The sequence below is a fragment of the Eulemur rufifrons genome, chromosome 19 (genome assembly GCF_041146395.1).
Source record: "Eulemur rufifrons isolate Redbay chromosome 19, OSU_ERuf_1, whole genome shotgun sequence".
Lineage (NCBI taxonomy): Eukaryota > Metazoa > Chordata > Mammalia > Primates > Lemuridae > Eulemur > Eulemur rufifrons.
In genome coordinates this window covers 109248622-109265073 of record NC_091001.1, presented here as the reverse complement: position 1 = coordinate 109265073, position 16452 = coordinate 109248622, and the positions used below count along the sequence as shown (strand labels likewise).

The following is a 16452-nucleotide window of genomic DNA, read 5'->3' as shown; positions in this document are numbered from 1 at the left end:
GTACAGGTACTATTCAGGGGTTTATTTTCCTTTAATCAAACAAGTAACTGCTTTTAAGATTACATTTTCTAACATGTGACAACTGCACTATAATAATTTGCTCCAGGAGAAAATACTTCCATTAGAATAATCAAGGATCCCTAATACTTCAAAAGCCTACTATCCATTTTAAGGTAACAAGACATGGGTTCATTTGAGATATTCACTGGCATGACTTTAACCAATTAGCTACATGCTAGTAACTCACAAAGCTGCCCTCACCTAGTTGTACCACGGTTTCTTCATCTATAAAATAGAGTTAATCACAGTTACTACTTAACACGGTTGTTGTGAAGTTAAATGAGTTAATAAGAACACTCCTTGGTATGTAACCCTCCATCATCATGCAACATGCCAAGGATCTTTTCCTTACCCACCAAGCCAAGTGCCTCCTATATATAGTGACATCTGGATGGACCACTGGAACTTTCTACCCTTGATCCTCCTCTACTCAACTTTCGAAACCTGGGTATAATCCTACTGCTTTCTTTGGCCTCACTCTCCCTGCCTCCCATATATTTAGTCACCCAAGCCCTCAAAAGTAATTTCTTCCAGAAAGTCAAGGTTGCATCTGGAAACCTCAGAAAAGTAAACACAGTATATGTTAGAAATATATATCTCCCCTCTCTGAACTCTAAACTCCTGAGGGAAACGATTTAGCTTGTCTAAATTTGATACATAAGGACAGACACTGCAGGATCCAATATATAGTCTACGGGAGAATCAATCACAATCCATGTATTAACAAATCCGTCTACTGTGGAGATGATGGCCATCAAACATTTGAGCAGCCGTTCAATTTCTCCTGTTATTTTACTGAGAAATTTCCTGATTATGACTTGATTCCTAAGTGAGTCTATCTGCCTCCTGAAAGAGAACATATTGGTCATGCCAACACAAGTATTGCAATCTTTGTGCCAGTTATTGCTCACTATAAATGAATAAACTTCCTTGTTTTTACAAACCAGTCACATGAGCTTGATTATTGTGGATCTGTCCTTGAAAGATGGCTCCACACTAGCATGTTTTGAGTTCGTAAGGCTAACGGCCACAGCATAAATTAAAGTAACTCCGAGAGGTAATGTAATCCCTCTCCCACCTCTCATCCACACTCCCACCTTCTCTGTAGTGTGAGCTGAGTATCCTTTTACATTTTGATATATGTCTGTCTACCACATTTCAACATGCCCTAAACAGAAGTTTGTTTTCAAACATGTTTCTAAACTTTATTACTTATTTCTACTAATTATTTCACCACCCTCCTATCTCCTAGCCACCCGGCTCATCAGCACTACCTTTCACTCTTTGTTTCCCATCCCACCACCAGCTGTCAAGTCCAACCGATTTTACCTCTGTAAGGTATTTTTGATCTGCCTTCTCAGTCTCATTCCTATTTCTATTACCCAAATTAACCATAGCATTTCACCTCAACTAATCTAATAATCTAACTGATTTACCAGGTTTTAGGGTTCTTCTTTCTCTAATCCATTTTATACCCCCGCTGCCAGATTAACCTTAAATTCAATTGTGGGCATAGTAACTCCCTGCTCAATAGCCTATTAAAAAATAAACTTAAAGCTTAGCACTCAAGGTCCTGCAGAATCAGACCCTAGCCTAGAGCTTCCAGGTAATTGGAATGGTAAAGAAATATTGATCCCCTCAGTTATCACAGCAGCAGGGTGAGAAATCCATTGTCCCCAGTGCAACATACAAATCAGTATTTTCTCTTTTTTCTAAAAAATTTTGACATGGCAGTCTTGTTACATTACCCAGGATGGTCTTGAACTCCGGGGCTCAAGCAGTCCTCCTGCTTCAACCTACTGAGTAGCTGGGAATACAGGCGCATGCCACTGCACCAGGCCAAATACCATTATTCCCTGTGTGCCAGTACACGAAAGGGGTTGTAAAGTACTGTCCTAATTGACCGACATCACCCTTATTTCTATAATGTTACTACCATTCTTGCACCAACGAGAGCATGGGGCAATAGGGCAATAACAAAGTGTCTCTCAAATACTTACATGGCATTCTAAGAAGTAAAACATATAAACATCCTTTATGTTAGATGCTAGGAATAATACAGCAGGTACTGGGGGCGGGAGTGAAAAAAGAAACATGGCAGTATCTACAGCACTACTCAAAGGTGAGCTACTGTTGGCCAGGCCTGGTGGCCCTTCAATTTACATTTAAAAATTCATGCAACTATGAAGCATTTATTAACGTCAATATGCCTTTCTGGGGAAAAGGTTAGGATAAACATTGTATTTGTACAGACTAAAAATCACATTGTACAGAAAATTTTCAAACTTTTGAGATTTGAGTCTAAAAGTAACAAAAGACCTAAAAATCCAACACTAGCTGAAATATTTGTCAAATTAATGTCATGCATTAATATGATGAATTGCCATCACGTCAGAGAAGTAACATGGACTCCTCAGACTCAGTGGGATACGTGCCACTGTAGTTATAGTGAAAGTAAAAATAAGCCAAAGAGTAGTCTATGCAATCAAGTGGTTATTTTTGTGGGCAAAAGCAAATAAGGAGATAAAACCCACAGGATAAACAGGCAAGGGGAAGAGGAAGAAGCAGGTGAAGAGAATCCAAGACTGTCAATAAAAGGAGTAAAATTTTATTTATCTCCCTACCCCAAATATTTCTAAATGCTTTCTCCTGGTCCCTAAGACCTCTAGCCACCATGATTCCATGACCCAGGCAAAATTGCAGTAGTACCGCTATCAACATCTGCTACAGCATCGTTTATAGGGGATGGGACAGCCCTTTTGTGAGCATCACGCACTCCTCCCCCAAAAAACCAATTAACCACTTCAAAAATAAAGATGCACTTGTGTAAAAATAAAAATGTTCATCCTATCTTCCAACCCAGCTACCAAGCTGCTGTGACTGCAGTGGTAAAGACACATAACAGAATGGGTACAGCCTCTGACAAATAATAGGGCAATAAAGTAAAGATGTGTTATGATCTGCAACGTACCAGTATTAAAGAAAATCAAGGTCTTTGTCCCTTAACTTTACCCAAAGCAGCTAAACCAATTCCAGATATTACTAGAAACAAACATAACGTCCAGTCTCTAACCTCTGTCTGCTATATCCCCACATTTTAGCAGCTGGATACTCAGTGGCCATACCTGCAATATAAAATGTTGTTATACCTTCTACTCCAAGATATGCAGGTTTGGTGTTGTTATTTATTTTATTTATTGATCTATCTATCTATTTTTGAGACAGGGTCTCGCTCTGTTGCCTGGGATACAGTGCAGTGGTGTGATCATAGCTCACTGCAACTTCACACTCCTGGGCTCAAGCAATCCTCCTACCTCGGCCTCCCAAGTAGCTACAGGTGCAAGCCACAATACACAGCTGATTTTTCTATTAGTAGAGACAGGGTCTCACTCTTGCTCAGGCTGGTCTCAAACTCCTGAGCTCAAGCTATCCTCCCGTCTCAGCCTCCCAGAATGCAGGCATGAGCCACCACAACGGCAGCCAGCCAAGACATGCAGGCTGGGCAGAACAACTTAATACATCCACTGGAGACACTAATACTACCTTCCAAATATGTTTATCTGTATTAAAAACAATTAAACATACACAACTACCATTTTGCAACATTTCTAGCAAATACTAATGTCTATACATACTTTCTTTCCCTTAAAAAACTTATAATTTATTAGTGTACACAAGCTATTTTAGCCACAGATTTGCAAAGGAAAGGACAAATGATAGTGAAGAAATAAAGGATTTTCCTTAAAAGAGAGGGGGAAGAACAGGAAGACAAATCTTGGTTTGGTCATAAATAATCAAACTGGACAGACATCCTCATACTTAACAGAAAGGATGTTCTTTAATTAAATACAGGTCAAAATTGCCTTTCTAGCTTAGTATATATGAGTCAAGTTTTGCTATATGCTAGGAAGACTACTAAAAATAGAAATTGACTTATACTAGCAAGCATACAATGTGTACTTTCATTTGAGCTTTGTACCTCTATGATAAATTGAATTAAGCCACTACTACATTACAGAAATCATTATTTGCATGCTAACTTTTCCATATAGTTAACCCACACACAGCACATACATTTATCTCTGCAGCTATATTATATACAATCCCTTCCTGCCTCTAGTCTATCAACTCTGTTACAGGGCACAAACGAAAGAACAAAGTCAACGGGAATTTAAGAGCCTGGTAAGAATATTATTCTGCACTGCAACCAAACTTACATGAATTACTGATTATATTCAATTCAACTACTGGACATAGCATAAAAAATAAGCTTGCAAGTATAGTAGTATTTAATTATACATAGAGGAAAAAATAAAGTCCTTATTCTTATATAACCTTATAGCTTATCAATACTGATCTGAATTGGATGTGATTTATTTTGGGGGCAGCCACAAGAAGAACTTAGGACACTAGTAAAGTCCAGACAATATATAGAACTGAATTGAGTCTCAATACTAGACTTGGTGAAAAAGACGACACTACCTAAATACAATCCCACATTCTTACATGAGAGAATTAGAGCAAAGGTAAGAAAGTGCACAATACAGGAGACATCCACAGATAGTTCCATGTAGTCGGAGCACACACAAAGGAGACTGAAAAAAAAGGCTGGAAGGTTTCACTGGTCCTCTGAGGGAACCTGGACTCCATCTTACATGGTAATGGTTGCGTTAAAAAGCAGTAATTATTCCCTGTCCCAAAGTCTTTATAAGCAATATCAGTACATATTAAAATGGATAAAAAGGAGCCGCTCCAGTTAAAAAGTATGTATGTTTAAAGCCCAGATTCTTTTCCACTTCTACACAAGAGAATTCAGAGAAGAAAGGAGAGATGATTTCAGAAGAATGGGGTCTATAAAGGAAGGCTCTATAATGAAAGGCAGTGGGGGAATGGAAGGAGCACTATTCTATTAATAGAAAAGTGCATTTGAGTTCCATGGCTAATTAGGCATGTAACTGAGTAAATTAATATGCCTCAGTTTCCTTACAGGTAAACACATGTCCCATCTACCCATAATTGCACACAGGATGGTACAAGGTTAACAGATCTGAAGTATTAGTAAGCTATAATTTGTAACTGATTATGGACTGTAGCGGCACTTAAATGACATTTCATAGGATGGGTGTAATTTCAACATACAGAAATGGGAAAGGAAATGCATTACAAGTGAAAATGGCAGTGAGTAGAGGGATGGAAACAAAACACAGCACTCTGGGTGAACAATCTGGCTGAAGCACAAGAAACAAAGGAATCATGCGTTTTCCTTATGTCCAATTACCTCTGATTATTTTTTCCAAAAGTGTGAGAATTTTAGATCAAGGATATATGAACTGGTATTTCAGCAAATAGGACAACTGGATATTCAAATGCAAAAAAATGAAGTTGGACCCTTTCCTCACTCCATATGCAAAAAGTAGCTCAAAATGGACCAAGGATCTAAACATAAGAGCTAAAATGATAAAGCTTAGAAGAAAACATAGGTGTAAATCTTCATGACCCTGACAATAGTTTCTTAGATATTACACAAAAAGCACAAGCAAAGAAAAAAAATTAGACTTCAAAATTAACAACTTTTCTGCTCCAAAGAACAGTAACATGAAAGTCAATCCATAGAATGAAGAGAAAATATGTGCACATTATCTATCTGGAAAAAGTACAGCATCCAGAATACATAAAGAAATATTACAACCTAACAATAAAAAGTCAACCCAATTTAAAAATGAGCAAAGGGTTTGAATGGATATTTCTCCAAAGGTAATATAAATGGCCAGTAAGCACATGATACCACCTCATACCCACTAGGATTGTTGGTGAGGATGTAGAGAAGCTGGAACTCTCAAACACTGTAGTGGGAATCTAAAATGTTTCAGGCACTTTGGGAAACAGGCTGGCAGTTCCCTAAACAGCTAAACAGAACTACCATAAGACCCAGATACATAACCAAGAGAAATGAAACCATGCACACACAAAAAAATTGTACACAAATTATAGCAGCATGATTCTTAACAGCCAAAAGGTGGAAACAACCCAAATGTCCAACAATGGATGAATAAATGGATGGATAAACAAAATGTGGTATATTATCCATACAATGTTATTATTCAGCCACAAAAAAGCACAAAATTCTGATAGATGCTACAACATAAACATGCCAAATGAAATAAGCCTGACACAAAAAGACTATTATTGAATGATTCTACCTATGAGGTACCTACCTAGAATAGTCAAATTCATAGAGACAAAAAGTAGAATGGTGGTTACCAGAGGTGAATAGGGAGTTATTGTTTAATGGTGTAGAATTTCAGTTTTGTAAGATAAAGAGTTATGGACTTGGATGATGGTGAACTGTATGCTTCAGAATGATTAAAATGGTAAATTTTATGTTACACGTATTTTGTCAAAATACAAAAGTTTTATTTAAAAAAAAAAATAAAAAGAAATGAAGTACTGGCCGGGCACAGTGGCTCACGCCTGTAATCCTAGCACTCTGGGAGGCCAAGGCGGGTGGATCGCTCAAGGTCAGGAGTTTGAGACCAGCCTGAGCAAGAGCGAGACCCCGTCTCTACTAAAAATAGAAAGAAATTATATGGACAACTAAAATGTATATAGAAAAAATTAGCCGGGCATGGTGGCGCATGCCTGTAGTCCCAGCTACTCGGGAGGCTGAGGCAGGAGGATCGCCTGAGCCCAGGAGTTTGAGGTTGCTGTGAGCTAGGCTGACACCATGGCACTCACTCTAGCCCGGGCAACAAAGTGAGACTCTGTCTCAAAAAAAAAAAAAAAAAAGAAATGAAGTACTGAAGGATGCTACAACATGAATGAACCACGAGGACGTTGGATTAAATGAAAGAAGCCAGACCGCCTGTAATCCTAGCACTCCACTCTGGGAGGCCAAGGCGGGAAGGATCACTTGAGGTCAGGAGTTTGAGACCAGCCTGAGCAAGAGTGAGACCCCCATCTCTATTAAAAATAGAAAAATTAGCTGGGTGTGGTGGCACATGCCTGTAATCCCAGGTACTCGGGAGTCTGAGGCAAGAGGATCGCTGGAGCCCAGGAGTTTGAGGTTGCTGTGAACTAGGCTGGTGACACAGTACTCTAGCCTGGGTGACAGAGTGAGACAAGAAAGAAAGGAAGAAAGGAAGGGAGGGAGGGAAAGAAGGAAGGAAGGGACAGAGGGGGGGAGAGGAGAGGGGAGGGGAGGGGAGGGGAGGGGAGGGGAGGGGAGGGGAGGGGAGGGGAAGAAAGCAGACATAAAAGTCCACTTATTATATGATTCCATTTACCAGAAATATCCAGAATAGGCAAATCCACAGGGACAGAAAGTATAATAGATTAGCAGCTGTCAGGGGCTGGGTTAAAAAAAAGGTGGAGAGTCACTATTAATGGGTACAGGATTTTCTTTTGTGGTAATGAAATGTTCTGGAATTAGTAGTGATAGCTATGCAACTTTGGGAATAAACTAAAAACTACTGAATTGTACACTTTAAAAAGGTAAAATTTATGGCATTTGAATTATATTTAATTAAATATATGTATAAATGGACATTCCAAGTTATCAAATACAGACAATGAAAAACAAGATTGAAAGCTTCTCTAAAGGAGACAATATCTGCAACTAAGCCAAATTATTCTATAAACATTTATTTGAAACTTTAGGGGAAGATCATTAAGCTTCCCTAGAGGAATGAATTTTAAGAAAGGAAATTATTTGTATAGTAATCTCTATTTGTATAGCAATTACTATAACTTTGTAAAACGTCATTATAATTTTTAGCGTTGTCTTTGTTTTATTTTAGGAAATGTTAAAAACAGAACAAACAGGCCAGGTGCAGTGGCTCACATCTGTAATCCTAGTACTCCAGGAGGCCAGGACAGGAGGATAACTTGAGGCTGGTCAGGAGACCAGCCTGAGCAAGAGGAAGCCCATCTCTACTAAAAAAAGGAAAATTAGCCTGGTGTCTGGAGTTTGAGGTTGCTGTGAGCTAAGGCTGCCATCAAGGCGTTCTAGCCTGGGTGGCAGAGTGAGACTCTGTCTCCAAAAAAAAAAAAAAAAATTATTAAAAACAAACAAAAAATAGCACACAAGACCAGAGAACATTTGTTGAATTAAAAACCAGTTCTGGGCTTTTATGGATTAATTTGTGACCTCAACCCATACACCCATCCCCTTAATCCTAATTTTCTCCATAAACTCTCTTAATTCATAAATTTTTACTATCACAACAAAGAGAATATTAACTATATCCTATTGAAAACTATTTTGAGAACCTACATTAACCATCTTATTAGGTCTGTCAAAGACTCAACAGATTTTGGGGCTGAATATGCTGCTCTAAAATCTTGATATAAACTTAAAAGAAAAGCATAGTAATTTTATCAATAGCTAAAATAGCTTTATGAACACTTGCCAGGCCATTTAGATTAAAAGCAGAACTTTTCAGAAACTTGTCCCAGACAAAAATAAATCACTATTTTTTGATATCTATATAAGGAGGATCATCTATGACTTTTTCTTTTTTTTTTTTTTTTTTTGAGACAGAGTCTCACTCTGTTGCCCGGGCTAGAGTGAGTGCTGTGGCGTCAGCCTAGCTCACAGCAACCTCAAACTCCTGGGCTTAAGCGATCCTACTGTCTCAGCTTCCCGAGTCGCTGGGACTACAGGCATGCGCCACCATGCCCGGCTAATTTTTTGTATATATATATTTTAGTTGTCCATATAATTTCTTTCTATTTTTAGTAGAGACGGGGTCTCGCTCTTGCTCAGGCTGGTCTTGAACTCCTGACCTTGAGCGATCCACCCGCCTCGGCCTCCCAGAGTGCTAGGATTACAGGCGTGAGCCACCGCTCCCGGCCTTTTTCTTTCCAGAGATGTACAGCTAGCTGATCATAAACAATAAAATAGAGGTAGTTTTAACTCTTCCCACCTACTCAATTATTCAAACTGTACCAGTTTACTCTACTTAAAATAGAAATAGCTCCCTCCCCTAAACCCCCTCCAAATAAAAAAAATAAAAAATAAAGGAAAAAAGAAGAAAAAAGATTAAAATAGCAATAATTAAAGATTGAAAAACTATTACAAGAAATAAGGTAATACAAAATGCTATTTTCCTCATCCATGTAAAATAAATCAAATGTAAACTTGGATAAACAATAAAAAATATTTGCTGAACAAATAAATATTGCCATTTAAATATGTTCTTTAATCTTAAACTTAGCCATTGGGTCTTGCCAAGGCCCATTCGTCTACCTCTTTCCCTAATCTATTAAAGTTGTTACTCTCTTCATCCCTTCCTTCTTTAATTAAATGGTTCTAAGATTCATTCCTACCCCCAAATATCTTGGCAGGTATGGGGGAAGGACAGGAGAAAATAAAAATTTGCAGTAAAAGCTACCCCCAGTAGTTTTTGATAAAGACTCCCCTCCCACCTTGTTCAAGAACAGAGTCGCTTTACCACATGCCATTTCCATTTCCCTTTTCAAATGTCCTTGGATATTGAAATGGTAAGAATTTTAAGAATATATTAGAAGTTAAATTATGTAAATAAGAACTTTCACATAGCATAACTATATTAATGGGATATTTAGTCCTTCCAAATACTTGGTCTCTGCAATCAGCCCCAAACAATCAAGAATATTTTCTAACTAAAGATGCATAAACCCTTAACATTTCCTTTCTAACCTCTTCACTAGGCCATCAGAATCCTGAGAGGGCAATATGAACACTGAGGATCTAAAAAGTATTATATATTCCTGAATAACTGGAAATAGTACTAGGCTGAAAGATCAGAAAACCTAGTATAAATACGTTTAACTGCAGGTGTCCAATACTATAGTTTTTTTTTTTTTTTTTTTGAGACAGAGTCTCACTCTGTTGCCCAGGCTAGAGTGAGTGCCGTGGCATCAGCCTAGCTCACAGCAACCTCAAACTCCTGAGCTCGAGCGATCCTCCTGTCTCAGCCTCCCGAGTAGCTGGGACTACAGGCATGCACACCACCATGCCCGGCTAATTTTTTCTATATATATTTTTAGCTGTCCATATAATTTCTTTCTATTTTTAGTAGAGATGGGGTCTCGCTCTTGCTCAGGCTGGTCTCGAACTCCTGAGCTCAAACGATCCGCCCACTTCGGCCTCCCAGAGTGCTAGGATTACAGGCGTGAGCCACCGCGCCCGGCCACCAATACTATAGTTTTTAAAAGAGAAAAAATTCTCTGAGCTGTGTTCACATAATGTCTGTTTGGTGGATGGGAGTAGTAATTCTAGATGAGTAACCCCAATAAGAGTTATTTTGGCAGTAAAAGTCTAATCTGAAGATTGTTATACCTTATAGTTTTAAAGCATTTTCATACCCTTTTACATTTATTTCCTACAATCACCCTGACATTTACGAACAATAATCTATGACTGTCCTTTAAGAAGGCATTTTTATGAAATTTACAGAAGTCCTTATTGTCACAGTCTCACCACTTGCACCACTGGTTCTCCATTTCTCTGAGTAAAGCCTGTAGCAAATGCACAGGAGACAACGTTCAAAAGTTGAAGTTAGTAAACTAATGAAAGATATCTTATAGAATACATATTTAGTACCACTGTATGCCAAACTCAACTGGAGCCGAAGATCCACATAACAAAGAGATCATGGTATACTACTCATCTGGATGGAAAAAATGTAAATGGAGAAGTTTTACTGATAAATGCTTTGATCAATGTTGGCTAACAGCTAACCAGACTTACTGTCTCCAAAAGCTGTGTATTTTTCAAGCCCAAATGCAACCAGCTCCAAAAGACCATTATCCACATATTTCATGCATGTCAACTCTGCTTTTTGGTTGGGTGTTGGGGAGGGGAAGTGAAGAGAGTATTAACCTTACATTATCCTTCCCAATATAAGGAAGCAGAAGCCATTCCAACCTACCAGTTCTTTAGCTGTCCTTCAGGGATTAACAGGGACTCTTACTAACCAATCTCTAACATCAACTTGTCTCTTTTCTTCATTATCATGTTTATGTGTTTCTGGTCTCCAAACTTACATTCCTAGGATAATTTTGGGTAAAGGGGAAGGGAAATAGGAAAGGAGGGGAAGGTTTTACAAATTTTATCATCACATAATGACTACTCAGAAAACAAACTGCTCAATCACCCAACCACACTAATGAAATTCCCCTAGAGCAGCAGTTTTCAAAGTGTGGTCTGGGGACCTCTAGAAGTCTCCTCCACATTCTTTAGGGGGAAGGGAGAAAAGTCAAAGCATTTTCATTAATACTAAGATGCTACTTGCTATTATTCCACTGCCATTCTCTCATGAGTGAAGTTTTCCAGAAACTACGAGAAATGTGATATTCAAATAGATTGAATGTAAAGCAATGGCACTATTCTCATTCAATTGTTTTGTTAAAGTCATTTTTAATTTTTAAAAAGGGGTCCTGAGACCAAGAAGTTTGTGAACCACTGCACTAGGAGAATATGGTCAATTATGGAGGTCTTCCACAGCATCCTGTAACTCCACCAATCTAATTAGCACTCATCACCAAATAAAAACAAAAGCTACAGTGCCAATCTATCGTTATCAGTGTCTTCCTATACATTTTCATATTGTGAGGACAAGACATGGATTGTATGATTTTTCTTGCTATCAGTATTAAAGACATTCAGCCAGTACAGTGAAATATCATACCCCTAAAACATGGCATCAAAAATTACAATGAATACCTATACACCTACCACCTAGTTCATACCATAAACCTTTTACCATACTTGCTTTATCACATATTCGTTTCTAGTACTTTTTATATAAACTGAAGATATCAGTACATGCATGTCACTAGTTTTCTCTGTTGAATCAAAATTTATGTACAATGAAATGCATAAATCTTAGGTGTATATTTGCTGAATTTTGACATATGCATATACCTGTGTTACTTAAACCCATTATCAACATAAAGAACATTACAATCATCTCAGAAAGTTCCCCCTGCCCAGTCTAGTCAATTCCTGCCTTTATCCTCAGGACACTACCCTTTTGATTTTTTCCACCATAAACCAGTTTTGCTTATTTCAGAACTTAACATAAATGGAATCATACTTTTTATACAGTTTCTTTCTCCTAGCATGTTTTTGAAATTTATCCACATTGTAGTGCATCAGTAGTCCATTCCTTTTTATTGTTGAGTAGTATTCCATTTACGAATATACCACAGTGTTCACCCATTTTCCTGTTAATGGATTATTTCCGGTTTTCTGATCTTAAAATAAAGCTGCTATGAACTTTCTTGTACAGGTCTTTTTCTGAAACTATGCATTCATTCCTCTTCTGTAAATACCTGGGAGTGTAATTTTTTGGGGGGGAAACCCTCCTTTTATTATGGAAAATTTTAAACATACATGAGAGAATAGAATGAATTCCCATTAAAGCCAGCTGCAACTATATTACTTCATTGACACTTGTTTCATATCCATACCTCCCAATTATTCTGAAGTCCTTGATCATCATCACTTTGTCATTAAGTATTTAATATACAAGCAATGCTTTCAAATCTGGGGGTTATTTATCTCGAAAGAAACATTCATCATTGGCCGGGCGCAGTGGCTCACGCCTGTAATCCTAGCACTCTGGGAGGCCGAGGTGGGCGGATCGTTTGAGCTCAGAAGTTCGAGACCAGCCTGAGCAAGAGCGAGACCCCATCTCTACTAAAAATAGAAAGAAATTATATGGACAGCTAAAAATATATATAGAAAAAAAAAATTAGCCGGGCATGGTGGTGCATGCCTGTAGTCCCAGCTACTCGGGAGGCTGAGACAGGAGGATCGCTTGAGCTCAGGAGTTTGAGGTTGCTGTGAGCTAGGCTAACGCCACGGCACTCACTCTAGCCTGGGCAACAGAGTGAGACTCTGTCTCAAAAAAAAAAAAAAAAAAAAAAAAAGAAGCATTCATCATTGATTTACCTATGGATTAAGAGTAGCAGTAAATGAACTATAGTTTTTCTTCACATCTTTCAAATGCCTCTCTACCACCCCCCTTGATATCCAGAAAGTCAATGGCATAAATTCAAAGATATTTTGTCATCATTTTGAAAGAATTAATGTAAAATACAAAAATTGGTCTTAATGATAAATATCACAGAGGAGTATCAACATAGTCAAGGACATTTCCCAACTCTCATCTCTTGAATTAACTAATCCCACACTATGGTATCATTTCATAAGTGAAACTGTGTATGAGACTTAAAAATAATTAGTTCTGGTAAACTAGCCCTTTGTGAGAACCAAGGTAGTGTCCCCATTACATCTAATACTGAACAAGGAGATAAACACTTCAATCCTTCCAGCCCCTAGATTTTTATCCTTAAAAACCTCCCTGTGCTGGAGAGGGTAAGGGGAAATGACCATTCTCAACCACTGCTGACAGTGTACACTCATATTTTTTCAGAGGGCTATTGGGGGGGGGGGGATTGCAAATCTTTTGATTTGTAAATTCCACTTTTAAGAACTTAAGGTAATGGCCGGGCGCGGTGGCTCACGCCTGTAATCCTAGCACTCTGGGAGGCCGAGGTGGGCGGATCGTTTGAGCTCAGGAGTTCGAGACCAGCCTGAGCAAGAGCGAGACCCCATCTCTACTAAAAATAGAAAGAAATTATATGGACAGCTAAAAATATATATAGAAAAAATTAGCCGGGCATGGTGGTGCATGCCTGTAGTCCCAGCTACTTGGGAGGCTGAGACAGGAGGATCGCTTGAGCTCAGGAGTTTGAGGTTGCTGTGAGCTAGGCTGACGCCACGGCACTCACTCTAGCCTGGGCAACAGAGTGAGACTCTGTCTCAAAAAAAAAAAAAAAAGAACTTAAGGTAAGTAAATCCTAGTGCAAAGCATGCAACCAGGATGTTCTTCCCAATGTTGGTTATAATGGAGAAAAATTGTTTACAACCTAAATATAGGGTAACAGTAGCGTTATGCAACATCCAAATAAACACATACAGGTTTAAAGTCTGAACCAGGCTAGGCACGGTGGCTCACACCTATAATCCTAGCACTTTGGGAGGCTCAGGAGGGAGGATCACTTGAGCTCAGGAGTTGGAGACCAGCCTAAGCAAGAGCAAGACCCTGTCTCTACAAAAAAATGGAAAAATTAGCCTGGCCTTGTGGTTTGCATGTGGGGTCCCCGCTACTCAGGAGGCGGGAGAATTGCTTGAGCCCAGGAGCTTCAGGTTGCAGTGAGCTATGATGATGCCACTGCACTCTAGCCTGGGCAACAGAGCAAGACCCTGTCTCAAAAAAAATAAAAAATAAAAAAGTCTGAACAACTGCCAAGCTATTAATGGAAGTTATGAAGGAAAGGGAATATTTACTGCTCATCAATTTTCACTGCATCTTCCTAATAGATTCCAATATTAATTTCAGTCAGTCTTTTTTCTCTGTGCCAAGTTTTTTAAAAAAGCCAATCTCAGCGTATTGGAGGCTACCATGAGGTAGCACTTTGAAAATACAGGACCTGCTGATTAAGTTCCAGTAAAGTGAACTACGGAGTTAAACTGCATACACAAATAGTGACAAGGAAAAAAGTGGTATGTCTAGACAAAGAGTTCAGATAAGACACCAACACCTCATTAAGAATCCAAAGGACAGGCACAATACAATTCGGTACAATTTAATACAGCTCATCTTATTTATGATCTAACCCAAGGTTTCTCAATCTTGGCATTATTGGCATTTTGGGGTGGGTAATTGTTTGTCTGGGGGGTGGGGGATGTCCTGTGCATTATATGATGCTTAGCAGCATTCAGGCCTCTGCCCAATAGAAGTTAGTAGCACCCCCAAGTTTTAACAACTAAAAATGTCTCCAGATGTTGCCAAGAGTTCCCTTGGGGCTGGGGAGTAGGTAAAATCACCCTGGTTGAGAAACCTTGATCTAACCTTAAACTTACAATATTTCATTCCATTTTACTCTTCCAAAAACAAACAAACAAACAAACAAAAAACTCCAAAATCTCTGGGCTTTAAGAAGCTTACAATCCAAGAGCAAAAAACCCAAAAATTAAGGAGGTTTTTTTTTTTTTTTTTTGAGACAGAATCTTGCTCTGTTGCCCAGGCTAGAGTGCCATCGTGTCAGCCTAGCTCACAGCAACTTCAAACTCCTGGCTAATTTTTCTATTTTTAGTAGAGACAGGGTCTTGCTCTTGCTCAGGCTGCTCTTGAACTTCTGACCTCAAGCGATCCTCCCACCTCGGCCTCCCAGAGTGCCAGGATTACAGGTGGGTGTTAGCCACCACGCCCGACCAGTTTTTAAATTTTATTGTAATATACTACATACAAGGAAAGCTTCAATACTACAGATTCATGGAGCTTTGCCCACCACAGATCTATCTTCCTTCTCTCCTAAGTTCCAAATATAATATATTTATTAAAATGCATAAATTACTCAAAACATATTCACACTTTGGTCTTCAGTCTGCTACCCTGTATCTAGGGCCCTGTGTTCCATTTCACTTCATTCGGAGTCACACCATTTGAGTTCAAATCTTTCTCTACCACTTACTTGCTTTATGCATGTTACTAACTTCCTTATGCTCCAGTTCCCTCGACTTTACAACAGAAATACTATCAATGTAACTTACAGGAACAACACATGTATATAAAATGCTTAAAATAGTGCTTAGTGTCCCATAAATAGTGTCCAGTAAATGTCAATTATTAGCTATTATTCTACCTACAAGCCTATAAAAACAGGCACCATCATCACCAACTTACAGATGAAGAAACAGAGGCTGATTAAAAAACTTGCCACTGTTCATGAAACTATAAGGTAATGCAGCAATGAATCATTCCAGACTGCTAGAATCAGAGCCCATACTTTTTCCATTATGTCAATAAAATCACATCAAGATTCATTAACTATCAAGAATAACATTATCAGTCTTACTCAAAAATAATGACCAGTATAAGAGACACATTTTCATTAAAAGAAATTAATTTAATTTGGAACACAACTAAATTCAAGCATATTACTGAATTAAGGTTATAGAGCTTTAACAATGACAAACAACTTTCACAGATTCTCTACATACTATTTTAAGTGATTCTTTTTTTTAAAATACATAATATAGACTTTAGTTTCTGAAATTGTTTTCCATTATACTGAAGCAGTCTACTGAAATTATTCTACTATTTAATAAAATTAGTCTACAGGAGAGGCTAACATGGTGTTTGAGACAGACGTTACCTTGTATCCACTAAATGTCTGGTTCTTATTCCAAGGTCACCTACTTTGTAAATGATAGATTTTGTTCCCAAGTCCCTTTGATTTCTTTGATTTGCCCTTCCCTCACACCCAAGTTCTTAGTGACTCCCAAACATCTTACACGTGCTATTTAACTACTGCCCAGTTTTTCACTTTAACTTT

The 16452-nt window shown here is 38.4% G+C and overlaps 1 protein-coding gene across 1 annotated transcript in view; it reads right to left on the bottom strand.

Moving 5' to 3' along the window:
• YWHAQ (tyrosine 3-monooxygenase/tryptophan 5-monooxygenase activation protein theta) overlaps positions 1-16452 on the bottom strand; it is a 38884-nt gene that overhangs the window by 18250 nt on the left and 4182 nt on the right. The gene's annotated exons all lie outside the window — the stretch shown is intronic.